Source organism: Amblyomma americanum, unplaced genomic scaffold (assembly GCF_052857255.1).
Source record: "Amblyomma americanum isolate KBUSLIRL-KWMA unplaced genomic scaffold, ASM5285725v1 scaffold_412, whole genome shotgun sequence".
NCBI lineage: Eukaryota > Metazoa > Arthropoda > Arachnida > Ixodida > Ixodidae > Amblyomma > Amblyomma americanum.
In genome coordinates, this window is record NW_027526883.1 from 406,178 (window position 1) to 414,632 (window position 8,455).

The 8,455-nt window shown below is 43.4% G+C and overlaps 1 non-coding gene across 1 annotated transcript; it reads right to left on the reverse strand.

Moving 5' to 3' along the window:
* Positions 1–7,311: 7,311 nt before the first annotated feature.
* TRNAS-CGA (transfer RNA serine (anticodon CGA)) lies at positions 7,312–7,385 on the reverse strand. Its single transcript has one exon. It is a non-coding gene; the product is annotated as a tRNA-Ser (tRNA).
* Between the last annotated feature and the right edge of the window lie 1,070 nt (positions 7,386–8,455).

An 8,455-nucleotide genomic window follows, 5' to 3' on the forward strand; every position in this document is an offset into this window, starting at 1 on the left:
ACAACCTGCCCACCGGATTGTGAGTAAAGTGACCATCGCTGCAGGTGGCAGTTAATTTAAAAAAAATTATCGCTAGAGGTTGTTCGGGAAGAGCAACCCGGGTCGCACAATCCGCACCGGTGTTAGCATCTCTCATTGCTGGGCAGGGGCGCATTGCTTAACCGCTGCATCATTGCGTCAAGATTGTTATGAGGACTCCTGTGGATATATGACTGTACAGTTGAGAAGAACCAAGTTCGCATATATGGTCATTAACCCATAAACGATATCGCGTTACGCCCTTAAGGTGGAGCTTACGTATGCCCTGTAATTTTTGGGAGAGACCTGTGTCGTACAGTGAACGTAATGTGGATGACGATAATGGTAATAGAGATGTCGATGATACTGATAATAAAAGTGCATGCATGCTCGGCGCAAATGCCCTACTCTCGTTGTCCTCGCAGATTTTGGAACCCAAACTTCTACAGTTCGATTTTTGGCTAGACCAGCAGTATTACATCTAATTTCTTTCATTACCTTATGGCCGGTCTACAGATTGTAATGCGTGCGACACATGAGAATCTGGCGTCGTTTGCTGATTTGTAGAAACTACGCCTCGTGGCAGATGACGACGTGCCTGTTTTATGAAAGTCAGTGATGTTTCCGAGACTCTACAAGAAGCGCCATTTCGTGAGGATTCTAGAAATCAAGCGCACTGGGAGACGTCAGCTTAGGACTCACTGGCTCTATTTTATTTATTAATACTGCAGGCCAACATACTGGCCCATGCAGGAGGGGCAATACAGTTGACAAGATAAGGACTATGCTACAAAGGTGACAAAAAATGCATATATAAACAGTGCATGAAAATGAAAGTGCATGGATTTGAAAGCGTTATTCTGGCTTTTACCGCATGTTTTAAGACTATCGCTTCTACAACAATTTCTTTCCGAACTGCGGAATGTGATGTGCCTTGGTGGCCTGTAAACACTGGCGTGTTGAAATAGGTAAGTTTTCAAATTGTTCTAATCGCCACGCAGCCCCGTTCAAGTAGTGGCAATGCCTCAAATGTATTAGAATACGCGGACTGCAATGCAAGCACTGCTTCTGCACAAAAAGATGAATAAGAGACTTTGGTGCTAAGAAAGACAATATATTTGCAAAGCTCAAGACAAAAGAGGCTGTAACAGGTCATAAGCAGGTCAAGGCTGTCCTCAGCTCTATTTGGGTGCTTCGCTTTCCGTGTGGTAGCCGCACCGTGACGGGCATTCGTATTTGACACGCAGGCTCTCCTTGGCGTCTGCCAATTGGGAGTCGCCAGCCGGGCGCTCTCCGTCACGTACTGCGCCCTCTAAGATGTTAGCCGCGAAGCCTCCTGTCCCAACCCCGCTGACGTTATGTGTGTTCTTCCCGCAGGCCTTCCCCGGGCATACGCTGGACACTCAATGTGTGGCCACATGGCAGGAGCGGTCTCCTCAGTGTCAAGAAGAATGCGCGTTGGGGAAGTCGTTTCCCTTTACTTCGTGGTTTTTATTATTTCCATCTTCACGCCTTCTTTCGTTCCTTGCTTCCCATTCCCTTGACGCCTTTCGTTTTCTGGGTCAACAAAGAGCGAAGCAGGTGCCATCAGCGTGCCAACGTTCCCGTAAATGAGCAGGACCTCCGTGATCACCCAGCGCTGCGGCCGCGACATTTCGAAGTTTTGCTAAGACATCTGTATTTCTTCGCACGCAGCTGAACACTTGTGACATTCACCGCACTAAGTTAGAAGTAGAGAATATATTAATCCACAGCTTGTAAGTTTGTTCATGTGGGACAATATTTGCGAAAATAAAATTTTATTATTTTCTTGCACGAGTATTTCTTGTGTAGGCGAAAGAAATTGCGGCTAGAAATGAGTGAAGATTAAGAAAAATTAGAACTGTATTTTACCACTTCCTACTTGCGAATTAGTTCAGCAGCTACTTTTTGAGTATAGCGCGTTTACATTACAAATACATCCCAGTGGGGACCTTGTATATGTTGTATCTCAATGCATGAAAAAATTATGAACAAGTCGAACATGTTTGTTTTATGCGGTTAGGTTATTCATTAATACAAAACATTCCCCCTCTTGGCTATGTAGCTATGTACGGTTAAAATACAAGAGTACAACTCATTGACCCTGCACCGTAGTTATTTGAACTATTGATTATTTAGTTATTATCTGACGTTCTAATCATATTTCCAAACACACTTTGCTCTTCATTATTCTTTGTAGCCATTATCCGTGCACCAATTCCTTATAATTCATTGTGTTTAGATACGTCAAACCCAGCTATATACGAGGCAAGTTTTATGTTTCTGTTATGTTAGAGACAGTTCGAGCGAACGGATCCAGGTGCCATGGGTAAGAGAAAATTTTGGCGCTTCTGGTCGTCTACAAAGGGAAGTGAAACATGCCTGGCGGAGGAAATGAGTGACAAACTGATATAGCTATTTTTCGATCACCCTTGCTTGTTCAGCGTACAGTTAATTTTTTTATGGATTACGGACATTGTCTTAGCGTACATTGCAATCAGTATAATAAGCAAGGTTCGCTTGATTCCAGTGCGTGATATCATTCCAGTGTGCGATAGCATAGGCTTCGTTGCTCCAGGCTAAATCTGATCTCTTCCGGATGCTTAGAGAATAGCGTGACTCAAAGGACTGTGGTGCATTGTGTCTTGAAATTTAATGAAATGGTACAGGTGTCCAAAATGTCTATGTGAGAGTTCGTGCAATAGCGCATCAGGTTTCTAATTTCTCGCGAAAAGTCTTTTGCTGCTTCTTTCTTTTTGATATACCAAATTGGGAGATTTGAGATTCTGCTCCGTTCCTTCATTTTAGAGTTCGAAGCTTTCATTCTCGCTTAAAATCCGCTGGTTTCGAAAGATAAGAAATGAACGTAAGTTTATTACTATTATGGAGTGGTTATGGTGCCATCTCGCTAATCACCTGTGTTTCCTTTCCATTCCGGCACCTCGCGTTTCATTACATTTAAAGTTTAAATCAATGCTGTTGCAGACTTGGTTTTGTGACGGGAAGCCCAAAGGCGTGTTAAATTTCCAATGGCATTGAAAAGAAGATATCTCATTTTTATCTTCAGTAGACTGACAGTCAAGTATTCCACTGTCGAAAGCAAAGCTATAAAGAGCAAACAGCTCTTCGCCGGCCACTTCCGGGTTATGACGCACAGCTCTCACGCGATTGGTGTAAACACATCTGCTCTCAGTGCATCTTGCTCTTTTGTGCTATTATTCTTGCCTCGGGGCGTCTTTTACCTATTTGTTTTGGATCCTAATTTTTTTCGTATGATTAGTTCTAGACTAGGCAACGCACCCCGCACTGTTCAGTGTGATGAATCTTGATACTGGCGCCTGTCGAAAGCAGCATTTACTACATTTGCGCAAATATAATGCCAGTTTTTTCTTCAAGTAATGCGCTTCAAATAGCGCATCGCAGTGCATTTGGAACCAAACTACGAATATGACGAGAATTTTTTTCCGCTGGTCTTTGAGATACCCTCATCGAGATATCCCAACATGCTTGTGACATGCAAACGAAACCAACTCCTCCACTAGCCTGGTTATCGAGGCCTGGTTATCAGGGCTGGCACTGGCAAAGAAGGGTTGCTGCAAGCACGAAAAAATGGCGGCGAAGGGTTTCAAAATAAAGAGAAGGTAGCGAAAGAGGTGTGAGGAGTAGGGAAGGGAAAAAGTTTGAACAGGCGTAGAGCTGTGGAGCACGAAACAAGAAGCAGCGAGGCAAGAAGTGGCGGCATGTCCACCATTGCTGCGAGTCTTGCCGCAGGATATTTTTTCTCAATTCGCAAAATACAAGTTTTTCAGCAACAGAAAATTGGAGGCCTTAGTAATGGTAAATGTTAACTTATCTCGAGAAGGCCTGTCCTCAGTATGCTATCTCTGGTTAAGCTGTCAAATGGTACTTAGGTCATGACCATTATGTAAACCAGCTAGGTAGGTTACATGGACCGTATATGGCACCTATGGGCCGGATAAGCTCACATGATCCGGATGTGGTTCACGTCGGCCGGTTGAAGTTCACATCGGCCGCATAGAGCCCACATGAGATACCCGTCAGAAAAGCTTACGAGAAAATGTCAGCTGTGGTCACTCGAAGCACAAGCACGTAGGCTTCGGAGCAGGCACTTTCATGAGATGTGCATCGCGGCGACCGTTGTCGCTTTATGTTCTGGAATAAACCGAAGAATCTGCTTGTGTTTTCAATATCTGCATCAACCATTTTGGCCCTTTTAATGAAATCGACGCCACGCTGCGGAGGCGCTGCGAACTAACCGAAGAAGGTTCGGGGCACGCAGTACCGTTCTTTTTTTATGTAGTCGAGGGTTTGACGGCATACCGTCTGGTCAGGAATCATGGTGATGCAGATTTCTGGTCACTAACCAAAGTCAAAAGATGAAAAGACGTTTCGGGAGCACTACGGCTCTCTTGTTCCTTATGAAGCAATCGCAGCACTGATCCGTTCTTTTGTGGCACCCAGTAACGTCAAGAACTCGTCCCCTTTCATCTACAAGGTAAAATCCATTGTCTCTGAAGACAACGACATGCTCGTGTCTTTCGACGTCTGCTCACTTTTCACCAGCGTACCTGTCAATCTGGCCGTTGAAGCTTGCAGGCAACGTCTCGAAGATGAGGGCTCATGGCAAGATCGAACCCCTTTCGACGCAGCAGAGCTTTGCGAGCTATTGCGCTTCTGTCTCGCTAACATCTATTTTACTTATAATGGCACCTTTTACCAACAGACCTTCGGCACAGCAATGGGAGCAGCAATCTTGGTGACAGCGGCGAACATCACGATGGAAGTCATCGAAAATTAAGCCCTAACGACTTTCCAGCCCTGACCAAAAATATTTCTAAAATATGTGGATGACTGTTTCTGTGTCCTAGAGCGCAAGCACATGACCCTTTTTCTGGACCACCTGAACTCCATTGAACCCTCAATCAAGTTCACATTTGAGGAAGTGACCGACTGCTGCCTCCCATTCCTGGACACCATGGTAACCCGTACTCCGATTGGCCTTGTATTTAATGTTCACCGCAAACCTACGCACACTGGAAGATATTTACATTTCAGTTATGTGCACCCAGTCGCTCACAAACGGTCTGTGGTTGTCTCTCTGATCAACCGTGCCAGACAGGTCTGCAGTCAAGACATCTAAAGAGCGAAATGAAAAGAATAGAGTCTGATCTTCGAAGAAACGGCCACCCTCTTTCCTTCATCAGGAACACCGAAAGAAGAATGCCAGCGAATCAGCCTGCCTCCGAAGAACACGAGAGCACAAAAAAAAATCAAAAGAAAAACGAGCTGCTGTCCAATACGTAGCGGGAATTAGCGAAGCGCTTACACGTATTTTCCGCAAGCATGGCGCCAACATCACGCACTTCCCCGCTGCAAGGTGCGAACAGAACTGGTGAAAGTGAAGGACAAGCTCCCTCGTGAAAAATTTCCAGTGTTGCGTATGAGATTGACGGCGCCGATTGCTCATCAATATATATCGGTGAAACAGAGGACTTCAGGAGACGCCTGAGAGAGCACCAGAACGACGTCCGAAACCGGAAAGCAGCATCTAACACCACCGCCGAGCATGTGCCAGAATCCGGCCACGAGATTAACTGGGATCAAGTAATGATATTGACAACAGAAAAGAGCACATCAGCACGGCAGAATCTTGAGTCCCTTATCATACAGACATCGTCTAACATATTAAACAGGAAAGACAGAACTCTACATCCTATCTATGCTAAATCATTAAAAACGCTACTGGGTGCTACAAAAGAACGGATCCGTGCGCCGATTGCTTCATAGTGAACAAGGGAGCCGTAGTGCTCCCAAAACGTGTTTTCATCTTTTGAATTTGGCCAGTGACCAGCAATCTGAATCACCGTTTTTTTTTTCTCCTTTGCCAGAGTTGATCGCCGCCATACTGAAAAGTTGTTGTCTGTGTTTTACTCTACAAATTCATGTTAGGAGCGATCTAGCAGGAATAAATACACGTTACCAAGCTAGAAGAGCCACTAAGCGTCATTGCGTGAGATTTCTGTGCCGGCAACACAGAAAGAGCATGGAAACAAGCACTTTTTTCGCTCTAGGGGAACATTTGCCGGACCACGACAGCGAAGTTCATATCGGGGACCGAACCTATATTAATAAATGCATGATTTGCTTGCAATAAAACTGCCTATGCAAACATGAGGTGTTACCTGTGAAGAAACTTCGCTGAGCACACATGTATAAAAAGCCCATTTTAAGCACAAAAGGTTTTGTGCGTGACAATCTCTGTAGTTGCAGGCCTTACTACGGAGTGCCCGTATGGTGTACGGTGCTTCCTTATCCGAAAATTGGGGGAACTTCTGATCACGTGTTTTCATTCGAAGTACAATTAATTCTGAAATTCTGATTCGTTTCGTGACAAAAGTGACCGCAAGCACTTGCAGTCACTAGAATAGGTTAGGGAGACGGGCGGAGAGCAGGAATTGAAAGAATAGCAAGAAAAAATTATATCATAGTGGCTGTACACTGACTATATTACTAACATCGACTTCTTACTAACTAAAATCACAAGAAGTGGTTTACTGCTTAGAGATGGTTGTGCAAAAAAGTCGATTTCGTTGTTCTTGGTTTTCAAATGCACAAACATTTAGATACATTTTGTTCATATTTACTATAGCATTAGAGTAATAAAGTTCGTGATACCACAGAAAAAAAAGACGTAAAGAAGCGCATCTTTACACTTAAAACTCAATTGATATTGGCTGCGTTTGTCTTGCTTTCGGAAGTAATTGGGCCTTGTTTTCCTCATCTTCTCGTTAGTCAGTCCCTTGTTGTATATAGTCTTTATAGCGAATGTGCCATAGATTCCAATTTCACTCGAAAGCAGACGCCGACCGTGTACCGCTTCGCTTTCCCGCCAGCTGTTTTCAAAGGCCAGACAGCTCTTTATTCTTTATCTCTCATGTATTCCTTTCCATTTTTGAGGAGGGAAACAGGATAACTTACTACAGGCTGCCACCACCTGCAAACAACTGACCGAGACGAAGCTGTTCTTTGTTATGCCACCATACTGGATTCGCTGATGACCCTTTCTAGCTTGGCGAAGGTTTTAAGTAGAGCATTCTGTTTGCAGAAAATTCAATATATATATATATATATATATTAAGGAAGCCACCGAAATCAAGGTGCATAAGGGAATGTTTCTTTTTTTAATATCTAGTGCCAATCAATTAGTTTTTTTAAAGAAGATTACTTATAAAGCAGCAGAAAAAACAACTATGTCGCCGGTGGGATCTGAACCCACGACCTCCGAATATCGCGTCCGGTGCTCTTACCAACTGAGCTACGGCGACGGCTGTCCAATCTGCTGCTTTCGTGGGTATTTACGTTTTGCGTGTAAGCGAACCTTGAGAGTGTTCACCAGCGCCACCCTCGTCCATAGCGGTGGACGTAGTACGTCCTGTAATACCGCAAGTGTGACGTAGAACGTCATCTAACGGCGAGGGCGGAAACTCTGCGAGAGCCCTCTTATGCTACCTATGGCATCAAGACTGCCAGAACCGGGACCCCCGTTAAGCTATTAGCAGACAAGGCAAATGAAGTGAGGGGCTCGTTTGACAAACATATTAAGGAAGCCAACAGTCACCGAAATCAAGGTGCATAGGGGAATGTTTCTTTTTTTTAATATCTAGTGCCAATCAATTAGTTTTTTTTTAAAAGAAAATTACTTATAAAGGAGCAGAAAAAACAACCATACCGCCGGTGGGATCTGCCCTATGCACCTTGATTTCTGTGACTGTTGACTTCCTTAATATGTTTGTCAAACGAGCCCCTCACTTCATTTGCCTTGTCTGCTAATATATATATATATATATATATATATATATATATATATATATATATATATATATATATATATATATATATATATATATATATATATATATATATATATATATATATATATATGCCAATTAAGACAGACGAGCAAAAAATGCGAAATTAATTGCACCATGTTCAGTCAGTGCGAACGAATATACATTTTTATCATTGTGGCGATAAAAATCTACTTTTGCACAAATACTGCGCCTTTGAGGTGTTTTCGTTCCAGCATTGGTCTTTACCCAACGTGCGACTAAAGCTGTAAGGGTAAAATTATGGCGACTTCCCCTCTTTCTATCCGTTTGTTTTATTTGTTCTTTTTAATCTTCCTTAGATGTCATGGCAAAATATGTTTTTGCATGTCATGGCCAAAGTTATTCCAAGAAAAAAATTGAGAAATTCGCAAAAGGAAATCCTGCAGTTATATCGTCATCACACACATCTAGAAAGACAGGTGCATCCGACACCGAAAGAGGCCTGAATGCGCTGTGTGTATTCTATGAACAGAGCGCTGAAATTTGAAAGGGTTGCCATTTGAAGG